Here is a 19,212-nt window from a genome sequence, read left to right as displayed (position 1 = left end):
CATATTGACTAAAGCTGTATCAAGTATTAAATAGTGGGAGGAAACTATTTTTATCTAAAGACTCAGACTATATCTGCTGAGAGGAAGGGCTGGGTATGTTGGAGTCAAGGTGGAGAGAGAGTAAAGATATTATAGAACTGAGAGAAAGATGATGAAATTCCTCCTCCCCTTGTTTACCCTATGACTCTGTGTGGTGAGGTGGATACTAAAGATCTGAGTTCTAATCCTAGCTCTAACACAACCTGGGTAACCTCAAGCAAATTTGTCTTCTTGATACTCAGTTTCTCTCTATGTAAAATGAGGATAATGCTTATGCTTACAATTACCTATCTCACAGAATTGTAATGAAAAATGGGTTGTAAACTTGTAGAAATATGACATTGCCATGTATCAGTCTGTAGGTGGGGGCAGTACAGAATCTATATATATATATTGAAGGCAGGGCATATCACAAAGCTATTTGGATTAAAAGATCTTAATTCTTATCTTGGATTTGATGCTTATTAGACATATGACCTTCAAAAGAATCATTTGACAATTTAGCACTTAGTTCTTTCATATGTCAGGTGAAGATTAAAACTCTATCATGTCTATCTTATAAAGATTTTAGGAGGATCAGTTTAAGCAATGTATCTTAATAATCTATGAGAAATTTTTTTAAAAATTATTTTTACAAACCCTGAGCTCAAATGAATCATTAAACATTTATTAGGTATGTGACCTTCGGTAAGTTATTTAACCCTGCAGAACTGCTGCTTTGAATAAACAAATGAGTGCATAGGTGTACTACTGGACAATTAGTGTACTATGTGCAAAATACTGCATTGTATAAAGAAAGGGACATATACAAGTTTCAGAATGGTAGAAATTTCAGGATTTGTCAACAGAAGAAGTCTAACACTAACAGTACCAAAGCTTCTTCTAGTTCTAACATCCCATGTCTTAACATCACATTCTGCTTCCAAGTCTTAGTTTCCTCATCTGTAAAATGGGTAGGTAAGACTAAATTATATCTGAGGTCTGTATTCTAGCTGTAATATCCTATGTTCAAATGATATCTATGCTCAGGAAACTTGAAAGTGGGTATTATTCCTCACAGTCCCTGGTATCCACATTGAGGAAGAAATATTCTGTAACAACTATCAAGGAGGGGCAGCTAAGGAGAAGTGGTCAACCCAATCTCCTTTTTTATGGGGAACATGAAATTGAATTCCATTATAATGCCTCTCAGATTTGCCAAGCAGATATGTATACTAGAAATGGATACTTGATGGTCAAAATGGAAATCCTCTAGTTTTCCCACTACTATCCCTCAGAAAATTAGTATTTCCTCTGGACTGCCAATTACACACAATAATCCTAAGGAGAGAAGGTGGAAGCCACATTTGGAGTGAGCTGACATCTGTGGGAAGGAAGGAATAGAACTGAAGAGCAGAATGGATACTGGTGGAGCAAGAACCATTGTAACTCCCTCAGCATGGGAAGAAGTGAAGATCCAGAAATCATGGGAACCAACATCCTATACCAAGAGACCTGCAGACAAGGAACCAGAAGGAGTGAATGCCTGGACAGCAAGACAAGAACTATGTGACCAAGGGATATAGGTGGCACATGGATCAGAGTGAGCTGCTGGAGCTCTTCAGGTTGCTTAGAACAGAGCTGGTACTTCTTTCTTTTCCCATTCTTTCTTACATTCATTCTCCTTTCTTAGGAGAGAGATTACCCAGTTTCCATTTCTTAAGAATTTGTTTATTTCCTGTTTCTTTTGTTATATAGATAGTTTTCTCTAAAATAAATGTAGTCAACCATTGTATTGCTCATTTATGTGTTTCATTACTCAAATGCAGTAGAGAAAAGTCAGTAGCTGTGGGATGGAGATAAGGCAGATAGAAAGTGCCAAGGTCATTTTTCCTGGCTAAGAGTTTAAGCTGAACAAAAGAGAATTATTGATTCATTTTTGTATAACTTCCTAGAGCATTTAAAAAAAAAACTAGACTAAGTTCATTCCTAGGCAATGAATCAGCAGCTGGGGAATAAGGGGAGTGTTGAATGATTTGTTTATGTAGGAGAGGCACTCCTCCAGCTACTTCCCCTTTCCAAAATTTACTTCCCACCACCTGCTTAAAGGAAATCTAAACTCACTTAAGGAGTGCAAACAAACGAGATAACTAGAAAGAAATTCATGACTGAAGACAGAAAGGTTGTGACACTCTTTGCCCAGAGGCAGTAGATGGCCTAATCCTTAGCAGCCCAACCTAATGACACCTTATATAATTACAACACCTGTGGGCCTCAACAGGACATTCAGCATTTTTTATGAATTCTTAGCTCTCACTTCTTGGCACCTAATATTCACACCAGGCCTGTAGCAAGCACTTTTCCATTGTACCACTGAAATTCTTTACTACCCTGTCCACCTAGTTTCAGAGTTCATTATCTGGGTCTGTCTCCTTATCTCTATGTCAAAGGGGGCTGATCGGGGAGTCTATGGTCAATTTGATGATTTGCATTACATAAGCTTTTGCCTGGAGTCAAGAAATGACCTCTCCATGGAGATAGGGAAAATTCTCATGGGTTTCTTTAAAGGGTGCAGAGAATTCCTAATTGATTTTCAGTGAATAGGATTGCCCTCAAAATTATTGATGGACTGGGACTCAAGAAAAATGGACTTTTATTAGAGGATTTACTTTTTCTCAAGGGCTTATAAAAGTGATGTGACAGACAATATAGTAATTTTGGGACTTGTGTTGACTTTTTCCTGTTCAAAAGGCAGGTCAGAATACTGTAGGGCAGGACTAGGACTGGGGGAAGGAAAGTGTGGACATATATACAAGGATTCACAATAGCCTTCTTGGAGCAAAAGCATGTAAGAGTGTACCAGCCCATATCTTTCTATCTCCTTGGCCTAAGAGGACAGTCATCCTGAGAGTGGCCTTTTCCAAACTCAGAAATGTAAACCTGTGTTATAAGGACAGTGCCTGAAGATGGCCACAGAAAAAGTAAATATGGCCCACATGGTCCAGAAGCTTAGCTCATGGATAATATTCCTGAACCATGCCTCCTGTATATTTGCTAGCAAGTATGATACCAGAATTTAGCTTTCTAGCTAGAGAAAGAAGATATTCTGGGTAGCAACAACAGTGACCCTAACAGTCACCTTATAAGTAAATTCAAAGACAATAGTTCCTAGGTTTGAGAGTTCAAGAACTAGAACTTCTAGAGAGAAAAAAAATAATATTCTGGGCTGTATTGCTTCTTGGAGATATAAAAATTATCTAATGGACCCTGAAAATAGAAGAGCAGTGAAGGAGAAGTACAACTTAGAAAAACAAGAGACTTGCAAGTTGCCTCTATTATAATAAGTGATTCAAATTGTAGAGGCCCAGGGGGAAGAGCTGTTGCTTCTTCAGCAACTGGAAAATTTCATTGCTTTCTATGGAAAAACTTTGTAGGCTATCTGAATTCTTTGTATATTTTCTTTGCCTTTTTATAGATTCCTATGAACCCATTGAGTGACATATCTTTAGGATCTGTTTATGACTTCTATAAGCTCTTTGGATTATCAACATTTGTTGTTGTTTGGAATAAGGAACCCTACTCAATATACATTTACTACTGAGTGCTTTTTTTTAAACTAATTTATTTTTAGTTTTCAACATTCACTTCCACAAGATTTTGAGTTCCAAATTTTCTCCCCATCTCTCCCCTTCCCACCCCAAGACTGCATGCATTCAGAATAATCTTTCCACTAATGTGCTCTCCCTTCTATCACTTTCTCTTCTCTTATTCCCTTCTCCCTCTATTTTCCTGTAGGGCAGGATAGATTTATTGCCCTGTATATTGCCTGTATATTATATTTCCTAGTTTCATGTAAAAACAATTTTTAACATTTGTTTTTAAAACTTTGGGCTTCAAATTCTCTCCCTTCCTCCCTCCCCACTGACTCCCATTGAGAAGGCAAGCAACTCAATACAGGTTATTAGTGTGTAATCATGCAAAACACTTCCATAATAGTTATATTGTGAAAAACTAGCTAGATTTCCCTTCATCCAATCCCACACCCCTTGTTTATTCTGTTCTGTCCTTTGACCCTGTCCCTCCCCAAAAGTGTTTGCTTCTGATTGCCCCCTCCCCCAATCCTCCCTCCCTTTTATCATTCCCTCCTTCTTATCCTCTTTTGCCCTATTTTCCTGTAGGGTAAGATAGATTTCAATACCCAATTGAATGTGTATGATATTCTCTGCTTAAACCAAATCTGATGAGAATAAGATTCACTCATTCTCTCTCACCTTCCCTCACTTTCCCTCCACTATAAAAGCTTTTTCTTGTCTGTTTTACCCCATTCTACCTCTCCCTTTCTCCTTCTCCCAATTCTCTCACCCCTTAAGTTTATTTTTTAGATATCATCCCATCATCTTCAACTCACTCTGTGTCTTCTGTCTTTATGTATATGTATATATATCTATATATCTATATATACACACATATATACATATATAAATATATACATATATATAACACATACATACATACATACACACACACACAGACACACACACACATGCATGCAAAAATATTTTTCCCTCCAACAACCCTAATACTGAGAAGGGTTTCATGACTTACAAATATCATCTTTCCATGTTTGAATGTAAACTGTTCAACTTTAGCAAGTTCCTTATGATTTCTCTTTCCTATTTACTTTTTCATACTTCCCCACAAAAAAAAAGTGAAGCAATTTGAGAAGTGTCAACAAAATGGCTTCCTAAGGAAGGATGAAAGAAAACAAAGTAAACAGAAGAGAAATAAAAATCAGAGAGAGGAATAGGAAGAAAGCCCTAGATGTAATGTGCTCACTCAAGGTCTTTGTCCAAAAGCCAAAAAAATTGCACTCAGTTCTAGGATTTCTGAAGAGATAGTATTAAGGATTCAAGTTAAGTTCATTTTAAACTTCAAGTGCTCTATTTGTGCAGAAGCACTAATTGGATCTTTTACAGATTCCAAGAAAAGTTAGCCCAATATTTCATATTTTTGTAGAATTGAGAAAGAGGAGTTAAAGGAGAAAGGATTTAAAGAATAAAAGAGGGGGAAGAGAAAGGAAGAGTAGAGAAAAAAGGCCAGAAAGAGGAAGAAGAAGGTGAGTAAAGAAGAAGAGGAGTAAGAAATAAGTTTATTGTTTCACTTCAACTCAATATATTTTGCTGGCTTAAGACCATGCTTCACATTCCAACCAGCAGAGCCTATCCATTTAGTGGATAACCACAGCCCCCTCTCCCCACCCAGCTTCTCTTTCTCTTTCATGCACTTGAATAGGACCAAATCAAGACCGCTATTGCTACTGGAAAGGAACACAACAGTCACCTGCCCTATATTTCTTCTTGCAATCCCTTGATCAAAACACCATTCCCTACAAACATTGTATACACTATTCCAATATGAGTTTCTTATGGGCAGGGCTGTCTCTCTCTCATGTTTGAATACACAGCACCCAGTATAGTAAGTACTTACAAATAGCAAGTACTTAATAAATGTTGATTAAATGAAAAAAAAAACAGGCAAAAGAGAAAGTAAAGAAGTAGGAAGAATTTTAAAAGAAAAAGAAGGAAGAAAACAAGAAGAGGAAAAAGAATAGAGGAAGAAGAAAGGGAGAATTAGAATCCTGAGTACAAATCATGCCACAGCTACTGTAGGACTTGATGTAGATTGTGATACAGTGTGTCTGACTCTCTAGGTAAGAGGCTTCAGAGGGTAGGGTAGACAGATGTTACAAGGAGGGTATAAGACTTACTACATGGCCTCTAGGGGTTTCAGTTAGATGGTGAGCAAATGGGATTCCCTGCTCTTTTCGGTAAGTAAAGTCACATGGGAAAATAGAGCTTCTTGGATGTAACACCTAAAAATCTCATTTTGTATTGTAACCCTAAACTTTTAGGGAATATTATAAAGAAAAGCTGTCTTGCAATTCAAAATGTAAAAGCTGATTGTGGTTATTTCAAAGGTTGATTTATCCCCATATTAAAGACTAAAACTCTGGTATAAGCAGCCAGAATCACAAAAGAAATATTTTACTTAACAAAACCCAAGCCAATCACACCCGTTGGAAGCTGATTTTTTGGAACTTTAGGGAAAGAAGAAAATATTATAGACTCTGGACTCCTTGTGGGCCAAGGTGTCAAAGCTGAGAGGCTTTTCACCCTAATACCCATGGTGTTGAAATATGGCTGTTTACACTTCTCCCTAATACTATTCTGCTCCTCCATCTTCATGATGAGAAGCCCGCTTGCCATCAGAGCTAGACACCCATGCCAAGGCAAAAATTTCTTCTTGTCCAAGTCTACTGAGGCTTCTTTTCAAGGCCAGGCAGTTGACCTATCCAGATGATGTCTAAATTTGATCTCTCTACTCTTCATCTGGTTCCTTTGCCAAGAGCTAAGTGAAAAATGCCACTTCCTTCTCCTTCAGCTTCTTGTCTATTTTGAAAGTGATGTTAACCTGTAGGTACCCTTCACTCTGTTTGTATTGAGGCCACTTCAGCAATCCTTCACCATAGAGATTTCTGGAAAGGTAACAATTTGTTTTTTTAAATGATCGCCATTTAATTACTGGTAGTGGTCATGATAAAAGGGAGGAAAGAGTGGGGAAATCTACTAAATATGCAGAGATAAATTTTCTAGTATTGGGGCATTACTAAGTTTCCTTCTTATCAATTAACACTTCAAGACTTTATATAATACAAAAAAGCAATAATTACCAAAAGTATTTTGGGCTTAGATTCTCATAATCTAGCCACTGGTCAGATTCTTATAATCTAGCTACTGCTTACCCATGTTCAGACTCCTTAAGAGTCTGCCCAATATGATGAATGTTCTAATAAACCTTGTCTTTGGCTGAAAGAAGGTTTGGGTTGAATTCTTTTGGGCAGGACCCGTGTGTTGTGATTTTGGGGTCCCAGCACCACTGAACCCCTAAACCACATCATTTTGGTGACCCATACAGGGAAACTGCCTAACCCCAACTTCTTCTCCAGCCAAGACTGGAAGGTATGTAAGCTTCCTCCCCCTCCCTTTCTTGCTCTGCAGTTGGGGTCACTCTCCAAACACCAAGGCTTGGAGGTGCTTTTCGGGCAGAAAGTTATGAGGCTGTCTTGCACTTGACCTTACACTCTCAGGCTCTTGGTCCACTGGGTCGGTTCAAGGCCATGGACCTGGGTACACCTTCCGCAGCATAGAGGACAAGGAGGGATGCCCTATCAGGAAGTGTATCTGTGAATTCCCTCAGCACTAGGGAATTGGGAAAAACTGCAGTTGCTTTTTGGTTCCCTGAGGCTTACTCCCTTCCCTCTATGTCCCTGAATTCTCCTTCATGAAGGTTAGCAGGGAAAGTTAGAACACCTGAAAATATTTTGGCAGATTCTGGAGGTTTTGTGATTGATCTTTAAGGAGTTTAGAACTCCTCCTTACAACCCTGGTCACTCTTTTCTCCCACTCCCTTACCTTGAGTACTTTTGATTTTGCCCTCCCTCACCTGGGAAAGGAAGGGGGGGAGGGGCAGCAGCTACAGCATGGGCCCCCCTGGTAATGGCCTTGAGCTCTAGGGCAACCTTTGCCTGGAAGCACCACCCAGGTTCAGCACTTCCTGCTCAAGACTGCAGGCCATTCACCTACAGTTGGTAACAACGAGTGCCAGCCAATGTCCCCTCATTGTTCCCTGGATGCAGCCTGTGCTCGGTTCCAGTCAACCTCCTCTTTGGGAACCCCTCAAGGCAGGGATAGCTCTATGCCCTTTGCCAGCAGGAAGCAGTTTCAGAAGTCAAGACCTTCACCCTTTACCCCAAAAGAATTTGGGTTCCTATTTGTTTGAGGGAGGAATGATGGGGTTGGAATCTGGGCCCCAGAAGGGAAAAGCCCTGGACTTTCCCACATGGCCAAATCTCTGACTTTCCCCTGAGGCTATAGTCCCATCAACTAGTGCCTCCCTATGGCCCCAGACCACTTCCCACCCTTGGTCCCACCTAGGCTCCATTTCCCACCCTTGGGAATTCTATTACCTCATGGACTACTTGGCCAGTCTCCCACAATCTTTCTGTATATAAGGTCCATCTTGTCTCCATTAAGATGTTTAGATTCTTATAATCTAGCCACTGGTAAGATTCTTATAATCTAACCACTGCTTACCCATGTTCAGACTCCTTAAGAGTCTGCCCAATATGATGGATGTTCTAATAAACCTTGTCTTCAGCTGAAAAAAAAAGTATTTTGTACTGGTTAAAAAATCAGAAAAATAAATCAGTAGAACAGACTAGATAAGGAAGAATGACAAGCAAATGAACTCAATAACCCAGTGTGTGACAAACTCAAAAACATAAAATACTTGAGTAAGAATTCCATATTTGACACAGTGGGGGGAGGGGTGGCGAGGAGGAGCAGGTTGGTTTTTTCCCATCTCTACATCAGATAACTCAAGAAGAAGATGTAATCACAGATGAGAACTAGTGAATATGTTAATAAGATGGGAACAACCTAATTATGCCTTTGCAAAATGTGAACATCTTTCTTTGATTGAATGGGAAGAAGCAATCATTGACTGAGCAAATATTGTTAAGGCCCTTTAATGGTTAAGGGACTAATTCTGTAGTCATTTATGTAAGAATCCAATCCTTGAGAGGTATTGACTGGGCACAGGAAGAGATTTCCCCATCCTTCACCTTTTGGACATTGTGTCTGACAGGAGGGCTATTTGCCCAGGAGTAAAAACAAATGCAGCAGATTTTTGAAGACTTTGAGACCCAATTGAATGAGCAAAGTGAACAAATGCATATAATTTCCAGATGTAAACAGATCCAAAGGGACAGTCACTTACATGGTAGCACCTCTGGGAGGAAAAAAAAGAGCTATCTATGAATTCAAGATAGAGCTAGCTCTGGCAATCAAGAATCATTCATCAGGGAAAAGTAGACCTTGGGACCCCAAGTCAGCAATATATCCAAAAGAGATGCAGCGCCTAGGGTGGGAGACTTATGAGGACTCCAAATGAGAGAAAGGACATTGAAGCCTAACAATACTGGTATAATGATTAGGCTTAACCATATATTTCCCTAATTTTCTACCATTATACTCTAAATTTGTACTGACTCTCCATATAAATGTCATATGCATTTGTGAAAGAGTATATCACAGGTTTGTAAAAATAATATTTTCTTTCTCCAATATCCCTGATAAATGTTTGGTACATAGAGATCTAACATAAATATATGACTAAATTTTATTCTCTAAGAGATAAATGGCAAAAGAATATGAATAGTGCTCAAAAAAGGTTGCAAATTATAAACAGCCAAAATAAAGGACTGTAAATCACTTATAATAAGAAAAATACAAATTAAAGCAGTCCCAATGTTTCAGCTTACACCCATAAAACTGATAAATATGAGAAAAGGAGAGAATAGTTAATGTTAGGGAGATTACAGGATAGGCAAACTAATGCACTATTATTGGTGGAGTTGTGGAATGCTTTAATCATTCTGGAAAACAATTTGGAATCTTGAAAATAAAGTGAACAAAATGTTGATACTCACCCGATGAGCCCATTGCTAGTCATTTGCCTCAAGTAGGTTAATGACAAAAATAAATATCCAAAAGGTACAAAAATGTTTATAGTAAGACTTTTTCATAGTAGTGAAGAATTGGTGCGGAAAGTCCATGTTGCAACATGGATTGAAGAATGCTAAATATGTTGTAGTACATGAATGTAATGGAAGAGTATTGAGCTGTAATAAATAATGAATATGATGGATGTGGAAACATGAGAAGACATGAACTGATATAAATGGAGAAGGCAGAACCATGAAAAAATGATACAGTGACTGCAAAAAATGTTAATGGAAAGAATAATGATGACTCATAAAAAATTAATGTATGTATTGTAATGACCAAGCTTAGTCTCAAAAAAGAGATGTGAGAATTTACCACCCTTCTTAATTTGCAGAGGTGGGGGACCATGAATCAGCATTACATCCTCTGATGTCATATATGGTTCTCAAGTTGGCTAATTTTGCTGAACTATTCTTTCCCCTCTTTTTTGATTCTTTGTTATTGGAGAAAGTTCTTTGGGAGGGATATATTGGGAGGAATAGGTGATACCAAAACAAAAGATATCAATAAAATTTTTAAATGTTTTCCTTTTCTATGTTATTAATCCCACCCATTCTGAGCAAAGTTGCCCCAATATTTCATCATCCTCCTGCTAAGTTGCTTCTCCTCTTCTGAGAAAACATCTGAAAATGAGAATTATAGGTATTAGAATGGAATTTTAAGTTGTAAATGAGCAAAACTGCAGTTTATCTTCAGTGCCCACTCTACTTTCGTTGCTTTCCTATCTTATTGCCTTTTGGGCACTCTCTCCTCCTCCCAAACCTCTGGACTTCTCCTCTATACAGTGCCTCTTTCCTGTGTGTTCTTGGACATCACCTTAACCTTAATCGTAGTTGGCAAATACTGATTGTATGATATGTAGTATTTTAAAGCTAGTAGGACTTATCTAGTTGAGCCCATTCCCTTTACAATTTTGGAAGCTGAGAGCCAAAAAGGAGGTCATGTGACCTTCCAAAGATCATGTAAGAAACAGAGCTGGGATTTGAATCCAAATCATAAGACTTCAAATCTATTGTTCTTACCATTATATCAAGTTATAGGTAGGCATCTAAAACCTTGATATTGGTAGTATTAACATTCTACATGAAGGCTATTCATGGTACTCACAATGGAAAAGTAAAATCAAAAGAAAATTGGGCTCAGGTATTTTTTCTGAGTGGGAAATACTTAGGCATCCTTAGGTAGCTCCATAAAGTCAATTAGCATTTGCCATATTTGAACAGAAAATTGGGGAAAAGTGTAGAGGCCAAAGCTCTAAAATGGAAGAAGGTGAAGCCACACAGCCATAGAATGAATCTCAAGAGCACTGATGGGTTCTCTGTTTTTGAGGGACAGAGAGTCTTTGCTCTTCTAATGTTACCAGCATCTCCTAAAGCAGAGCAGTCATTAAAGGAAATCAGACTCCTGGTGCAGAGCTGTCTTGAACGCTTGTGACATTCTGCTTGAAATCAGGTAACTTCAGAGCCAAAAGGGGCTTCAGACATCTTCTATTCCAACCCACCCAGAAGAAGAATACCATCTACCATCCTGACAAGTGTTCATCTAGCCTCTGCCTGAAGACTTTTTCTGAAGAGCCAGATGTTTTTTCTAGTTCCAGTTCTAACACTAACCTTATTCAAGTCAATTCATTCTCTGCCCTTCAGCTTTCTCATCTATAATTTGGAGATAATAATAAATCACCCTTTCTACCTCACAGGGGAGTTGTGAGGACCAAATGAAATAGAGGATAGAAAGGCACTTTGTTAACCTAAAGGGGTTGAACCCATGTGAGGACCAAGTTATTTTTCAGAAAAGTCCAGTAGGTAATATTTTTATTAAGCTCATGTAGCAAAAAAGATCCATTACCTCTTAAAAATGGAGACCCAAGCATAAAGAACATATCATCCCCATGGTCTGCCTGGACTGAAGCTGATTTCATGTTTCCCCAAATACTTGGCTGATGCTAAAATTCATACAGGTAGGTGGGTGCACCTAAATCTGAAAGAAAAGAAAGTAGTGGGAAATTCTAGAGTCTTATATCATAAATGAAACTCCTAAAACACCTTTTGGAAAAATTAAAAAGGAAAAAGGTTTATGTTCTGGGACGTTAAACCATTTTTAAGTAATTGGAAAGTGTAGGTCCAGGAAACATAATATAAGTAGAAGTGTCAATAGAAGCATGCAGAATAATGGCTCACATTGAATAAAGTATGTTTTTCCAATGTTGTTATTTATCCCAAAGTAATTCCTTGAAAGCCTGAGCCCTGCCTTACTGGTATAGAACTTTAGATTTGGCTATGAGTATTGAGGTCATCTTGTTCACACTTCAATATTCTATGGAAATCCCCTTGGTATCATCCCAACAGTCATCTTGCCACTGCTTGATAAAGGTAGTCTGATCTAGTTTTTCACATGAAAAGTGTAATATTGGGAAGGTCATGTAACCTCCTCTTTGGCTCTCAGCTTCCCAAATTGTAAATCAAAGAAGCTCAATTAGATGAATCCTACCAGCTATAAAATCTTATACAGTTATCTCTTCCACATCATGGTGATTAGTGGCATGGTGCCCCTGCAATCTAGAAAATCTGCATAAAATTTTTTGGTCCCCCCTTCACACCACAGAAAAAGTCTGAATTTTTTTTCTTTTTTTCTTTTGTGAAGAATTTATAGTACCTTAATGTAAAGTTTAGATTGATATTTTACAATACTACAAATGTATTTTATGCACTCCTGAGTTTCTAATCTTTTCCTGTGTCATCTGCTGCCCTTCATGTATCATCTGTAGCTTCTGCAAAATTCCCCCAAAATTCCCATTTAATTTCCTATGCCAATCCATGATATATCAAAACCATGGTGGGGAAAGTTGTGATGTAGAAGAAATAATTGCATACCATATAGACAATATTAATCAACCATGGTTAAGATTGGGGTGCTATCCAGAGTGCTTCTCCTCCCCAGCTGATCAGTGTCCCTAATCTAGGTTAAGCAATGCCCCTTTCTCACAATCTGTTCTTATTTCCTCCACTATTAACTTCATGGCCTTGTACTATGCATTTCCTTCAAAGAAATATTCAAGCAAGGATTTGAATTCAGGTCTTCAAATCCCAGAACTCCTTTTATTTTATAGGCAAGTGTCTATAATGTCTCTGGGTAGGGTCTGTCCCAAGTAGCTATGGAGTGAGCTCATATATTTGACAAAAAGTTGGAAGGGATATACCATGCTGTATCACCACCCTCCTCTTTCATATTCCTGAGAAACTTACCCCTGTAATGCTGAGCCAAAATCACAGTTGGGATTCCAAATGTCAACTCTCCTAGCATGTCCAGAAAAAGTCTTTTCTTTTTGATAGGATCATCTGTCACTCTAAGATACTCTTCAGTTACCACAGAAGTAAGGTTTTGGGGGATTTCCTGAAATGGTCAATGTATCAAGGAGTGAAAAATGACTCAAAAATATTCATTTCAACCATTTATCCATCATTTCATCTTTCCATTGAATTGATGTCTTACTTAAAATTGTTCCACCTCATATCTTTCACAATATTGCAAATGCATTATTAACAAGTCCATTCATAATATTATAAATCCTGCCATAAATCATTCAAGCCCATAACTTATTTGTAACACTGCTTAATGTGATAACTTAACCTGAAATGTGGTCTCATCTAAAATCTTGCTTTTGTGGAATTCATTATTGACATTTGGAGGAAGATGCCTATTTTAAGGACTATTACTTTGTGCTGGGTCCCTGTGCTAGACATTTAGCTGAATATAGAGAAGAAAAATACAAGTTTCCTACTGTATGACATGGTAGATAAGGAGTTGGACTTGGGATCAAATCCTGCCTCTGGAAACACACTGGCTATGTGACTCTGGACAAGTCACTTAGCATCTTTATGCTAAAGATTCTTCTCTAAAACTATAAGTAGCTGAGAAGTTGCAAATCTCAGTCAGTAGAATAATTTTTCTCACCAGGAATTTCCAATGAAATCACAGATCAAATCCTACCCCCATCCTGCCCTCTTAGAAAATATATTCTAAGAGGGAGTTAGAACAACAAACATAAGTATAACATAAAGTACATTTGGATAAATGCCTAAAAAAGACATAAACAATATGCTATTGCATTGTTTCCAAGGAAAGGAATACCTTCAAACTAAATGGAGGTGGGTTAGAGAAGATAAGATGAATCCATTACATGCATTCTTTCAGCTCTTTTTTTATATGGGTAATAAATGTAGTTTTTGAATGTTATTGCTTAAAATATTTTGCCCTCTGACACTTATGATGCTAGAATATTTAACTGTCAAAATTTGCTTTAAAAATACAAAAGAGGGACAGCTAAATGGTGCAGTGGATAGAACTCTGGCCTTGGAGTCAGGAGGACCTGAGTTCAAATCTGGCCTCAGACACTTGAAACTTATTAGCTGTATGACCCCTGGGCAAGTCACTTAACCCAGATTGCCTCATTAAAAAAAAAAGGAAAAAGAAATACAAAACAAAACACAAAGGCTTCAGTTTTCTAACCTAAAGACATATCTGTCAGTTAAACTACTTTGAGTACTTGGTGCCTGCCCTGAGATATAAAGACTAATGGTGCTGTGGAAATTGTACTGGAATGGGCATCAGGAAACCTGGGTTTAAGTCCCATCTCTGTCACAGGCTAGATGTGTGACCTTTGGGAAACTGCTTCCTTCCTATGGGCCTCAATTTCCCCCATCTATCAAATGAGGGCTTTGTGCTCAATGGGCTTTGAGGTTGCTTGAGTTGCAACATTCCATGTTTTGAGGTTTTTTTTAACCTTGGCCATCTATGTTTTAAGTTCTTCCCAGATCTTATATTCTATGTCTCTAAATATCTTATAACAAGTGGGTAGGACTGCCATAATAGTTTTGTTGCTATCTCTTGGTTCAATCCATCACTTGCATTCCCTGAAGAAAAAAAAAGAACCAAGATTCTCATAAAGTATTAATGGTTAATGAGAGAAATTAAAATGGTCTATGTGACATAAATGAGGAAAACAATTTTATTTTATCTTCAAATTTAAAGTTCTCTGATGAGTAGGGTTAGTTCAATGGACTAACACTGTTCACTAAATGTTCCAGGAAACCATACAAGTAAAAAGATGAGAAAAATAGTATTTTTTTCAATTCTCAAAAGCAATATTTGCACCATTTCTTCCAGGAAGACAGAACTGGGATTCCCATGGAGCTGAGAGGGTTGGTCAATGGGCAACTTCTAACTTCCTGACTTAGCAATAAGTCCTGAAGGGGGACTAACTGATACTAGAACCACATTCCATTAGTTTACTAGAATGTCACATTTTAGAATATAGATCCCACTGTTAGAGGTAACCTTAAACTATTTTCACATGAATAGCTTCCATTTAAATCCCAGAGAGTTAATTTATCACAGGATTTAGAGCTGAATAGTTTCTTAATCTAGTCCAACCAATTCATTTTATAACTACAGAAATTGAAGTTCACAGTAGAGCATTAAGTGATTTACACAAGGTCATATAAAAGCTACTGACAGAACCAGGATTCAAACCCATGTCTGCAGATCTCAAATCTGGTGCTCTTCCCACAGTATCATATTGCTTCCAACTGAGGGAGATGGGAAGGGTCAAATCCAGGATTTCATACAAAACATTTCCAATTGTAATAGGAAAGAATCTCAAGGGAGAACAAGGACATCATGCACTTTGTGGGTCATGGAGTAGAACACAAAATGGGAGATCTGGATGCTACTCCTTGTCCTTACAAAAACACAATGTATCAACCTGATTCAATCTTTCCCCTTTTATGGGCCTTCATTGTCTCATCTGGGAAATGAGAGATTTAGGCTCTATGCCTTCCAGCTCCAATGTTCCAAGATTCTTTGAGTAGGAGAGTGCTAAATACCAGCTTCCATTCTACAACAACTTAACAACTATCTAAAGCAATTCCTTAGAAATGGAGTCCTGTGCTGGGGAAAGAAATATAGGATTGTTAACTCAGAATCAGCAACAAAGGGGTTCCAATTCAATGAATGAAACCTTTTCTCAGCTTAACCAGTGGGGAATCTCTGCTCCTGGAGAGAAAATGAGAAGAACACAAGATTCCAGAAGAAACATAATGTTCTTACAGTTGGAAGAAGCCAGCCAAATTCACCATTGATGATTCCCATCATGAAGAAAATGCCACCAAATTGCTTTTCAGCCAGGAGCTCTTCAGGACTTTTGAGGAAAAATACTCCATCCACAACTGTAGGTAGGAATACATATTTCTGGAAGAAGAAAAAAATAGTAATATAGCTCCTTTGCTCTTTGAGTACTTAGTATCTGCCCTGAGATGGAAAGAATAATGGTGTTGTCTCTTTATCCTTTGGTAAGGTCAGCAGGGAAAAGGACCTGAAATTTTAGTCTGGGTATCTGAACTTCAATGACAATTGTGGATATTATCTTTGTATCACCAATGAATTGCTATTTTGAATCAATTAATTTTGGCCTTCTAATAAATGACTTCAGTACAATAGATTAGAACATCAGAAGAAAAAAAAATTTAATTGTTCCATGGTCAAAAAGCATTACTGTATAAAAAAAGTCCATTGAAAAGGATTATCCTGGGGAGAAATTATTGCATGGGGATATGTTGTTTCCTCATCTTTTCAAGGCCAAGCTTAAGTGCCACTTTCTCAAGGTGTTTTCCCTAGTTATTCTAACTTACATAGATATCTTCTTCTTTGAATGTCAGTTTGCATTTATTTAATCATGAAAAAAGCACAGAACATGGAACCAGAAGATCAAAATTTGATTCATGGCTCTAATATTTATAACCAACAAACTGGACAAATACCTTACATCTCTAAATCTCAGTTTCTTTATCTGTAAGACAGGATGGTCCTTTTAATATGTATCTCACAGGATTATGAAGCAATCAAAAACAGAACTGTGAGTTAGTATCATAACAAATGCACATAGAAATATATAAATTATATACATATGTGTATAGACCCATATAGAAATATATACTCAAATAATATATGTAGATGTATAAGTATGTACATACATGTAAATATACACATATGATGCATTGTGTGATACATGTGTATGTATCATATACATACATGTTTGTGTGCATGTGTATATATGCATACATATATGCATATACACATATCCACATACATACACACGTGTGTACACACATTCACCTTAGAATCGATTGACTAATTAGCACTCATTGCATTTTGCTTGTTTGACTTTTTTATCCTGTCACATAATTTCAAACTCTTAGTGTTAGAATCATGAGTGCTCAGAGGCTGTTTATTCCAACCTAAACCTGAACTAGATTTTCCTCTATAACATGCCTTCTCAGTCAATTTATTGTGTTTTTAAATAGCTCTAATCATTACAAAGTTTTCTTTTATGCCAAGCCTCTGAAGCCTCTACCCATTTCTCCTGGAGTTGCTCTATAGAATTAAACTTAAAAAATCAAATTGCTTTCCTACATGACAACTGCCTCAACACAGCTACTTATATCCTTCCTCTATCTTCCTTTCTCCTGGCTAAATACACCTTGTTCCTTAATCTCATCCTCCTTTGGCATAAACTAGAGGACTTTCACACTCAATGGTTCCATATCAGTTTGGCAAGAGATCCCCATTGGAGTATTCCAAGGACTCATGCCTAGCTGTGTCCTATTTAAACTTTTTATCACTGATTTTGATAAAGGCATATATTACATGAATATCAAATTTGCACATGATCCAAAGATAGAAGGCCAAGATAACACACTGAAAGACAGTCAGTCAGGTTTCAAAAATGTCTTGAAAGAGCATTGGGCTGAATCTGACAAAATCAAATTTATTGGAAATAAATGGTACATCTTACACTTGAATTCTAAAATAAATTTCATTAAGTACAACATGGGGAAGCATGGTTAGATAGTGATGTGTCTGGAAAAAACCTGGAGACTTTTTACAAAAACAATATGTGTCAGAATTAGGATATAAAAGCCAAAAAAGCTAATGTTATCTTTGTTTGCATTAAGAGAGGCATAACTTCCAGGAATAAGAAGATGATACTCCCACTATACTTTGGCCTCGTCAGACATCATACCAAGTATCTTGTTCAATTATGAATACCTTAATTTACCAAGAACATTGATAAGATGAAGGGGACCCAGAAGAGTGCGGCCAAAATGTTAAAGAGAATTAAATCCATGTCATATAAAGATTTGTTGAAGATATATCAAAACTTAAGAGCTGGGGTGGGGGGGGGGGTAAGCTAATGTCAACCATGTTCAAGAATGTAGTCAAGTAGATAAGGTTTGGAATTTGTTCCAGAAGGTAAAATCAGGAGCCATGAGTAGAAATTGCAAAGAAATCATTTAGGATTTAGACATCATTTTTCAAGAAATTATCAAGGATAATAATCTGATATTCTAGAACCAGAGGGTAAAATAGAAATTGAAAGAACCCACCAATCACCTCCTGAAAGAGATATCCAAAGGAAAATTCCTAATATTGTAGCCAAATTCCAGAGTTCCCACATCAAGGAGAAAATATTGCAAGCAGTCAGAAAAAAAAGCAATTCAAATATTGCGGAAACACAATCAGGGAAACACAAGATTTAACAGCTTCTACAGAGGATTTGGAATATAATATTCCAGAGATCAAAGGAGATAGGATTACAACCAAGAATCACCTACCTAGCAAAATTGAGTATAATCCTTCAGGGGAAAAAATGGATATTCAGTGAAATAGAGGACTTTCAAGCATTCTTTATGAAAAGACCAGAACTGAATAGAAAATTTGATTTTCAAATACAAGACTCAAGAGAAGCATGGAAGTAATCAAAAAAGAGATATCATAAAGGACTTATTAAGGTTGAACTGTTTATATTCCTACATGGAAAGATGATATTTGTAACTCATGAGACCTTTGTCAGTATTAGGGTAGTTGCAGAGAAAAAAAAAACATACTCATGTATATAGAGATAGATAGGCACAGCATGATTTGAAGATGAAGAGGTGATATCTGGAGAATAAAATTAAGGGGTGAGAGAGGATTTTACAGGGAGAAGGAGAAAGGGAGAGGTAGAATGGAGTAAGCTATCTCACATAAAATGGACAAGAAAAGGCTTTTACAGTGGAAGGGAAACAGGAGAAGGTGAGAGGGAATGAGAGAATCTTATTCTCATCAGATTTGGCTTAAGGAGGGAATAACATGCACACTCAATTGGTTATGAAAATCTATCTTACCTTACAGGAAAATAGAGGGGAAAGGGACAAGAGAGCAGGGGGATGATAAAGGGGAGGGCAGATTGGGGAAGGTGGTAATCAGAAGCAAATACTTCTGAGGATGGACAGGGTCAAAAGAGAGAATAGAACAAACAGAGGGCAGAATAGGATGAAGGGAAATATAGTTAGTTTTTCACATGACTCTAATATGGAAGTGTTTTGCATGACTACACAAGTATAACCTGTACTCAGTTGCTTGTCTTCTCAATGAGGGTGCATGGAGAGGAGGATGGGAGAAAATCTGGGACCCAGATTTTTAAAAACAAATATTAAAAATTGTTTTCACAAGGGGCAGCTAGGTGGTGCAG

The 19,212-nt window shown here is 37.5% G+C and overlaps 1 pseudogene; it reads right to left on the bottom strand.

Annotated features, from left to right (window-relative positions):
- Positions 1-6,396: 6,396 nt before the first annotated feature.
- The window catches only part of LOC114048433, a 38,191-nt pseudogene continuing 25,375 nt past the window's right edge, over positions 6,397-19,212 (bottom strand).

Source organism: Vombatus ursinus, unplaced genomic scaffold (assembly GCF_900497805.2).
Source record: "Vombatus ursinus unplaced genomic scaffold, bare-nosed wombat genome assembly UNPS02014793.1, whole genome shotgun sequence".
Classification (NCBI taxonomy): domain Eukaryota; kingdom Metazoa; phylum Chordata; class Mammalia; order Diprotodontia; family Vombatidae; genus Vombatus; species Vombatus ursinus.
This window is presented reverse-complemented; position numbering and strand designations above follow the sequence as displayed.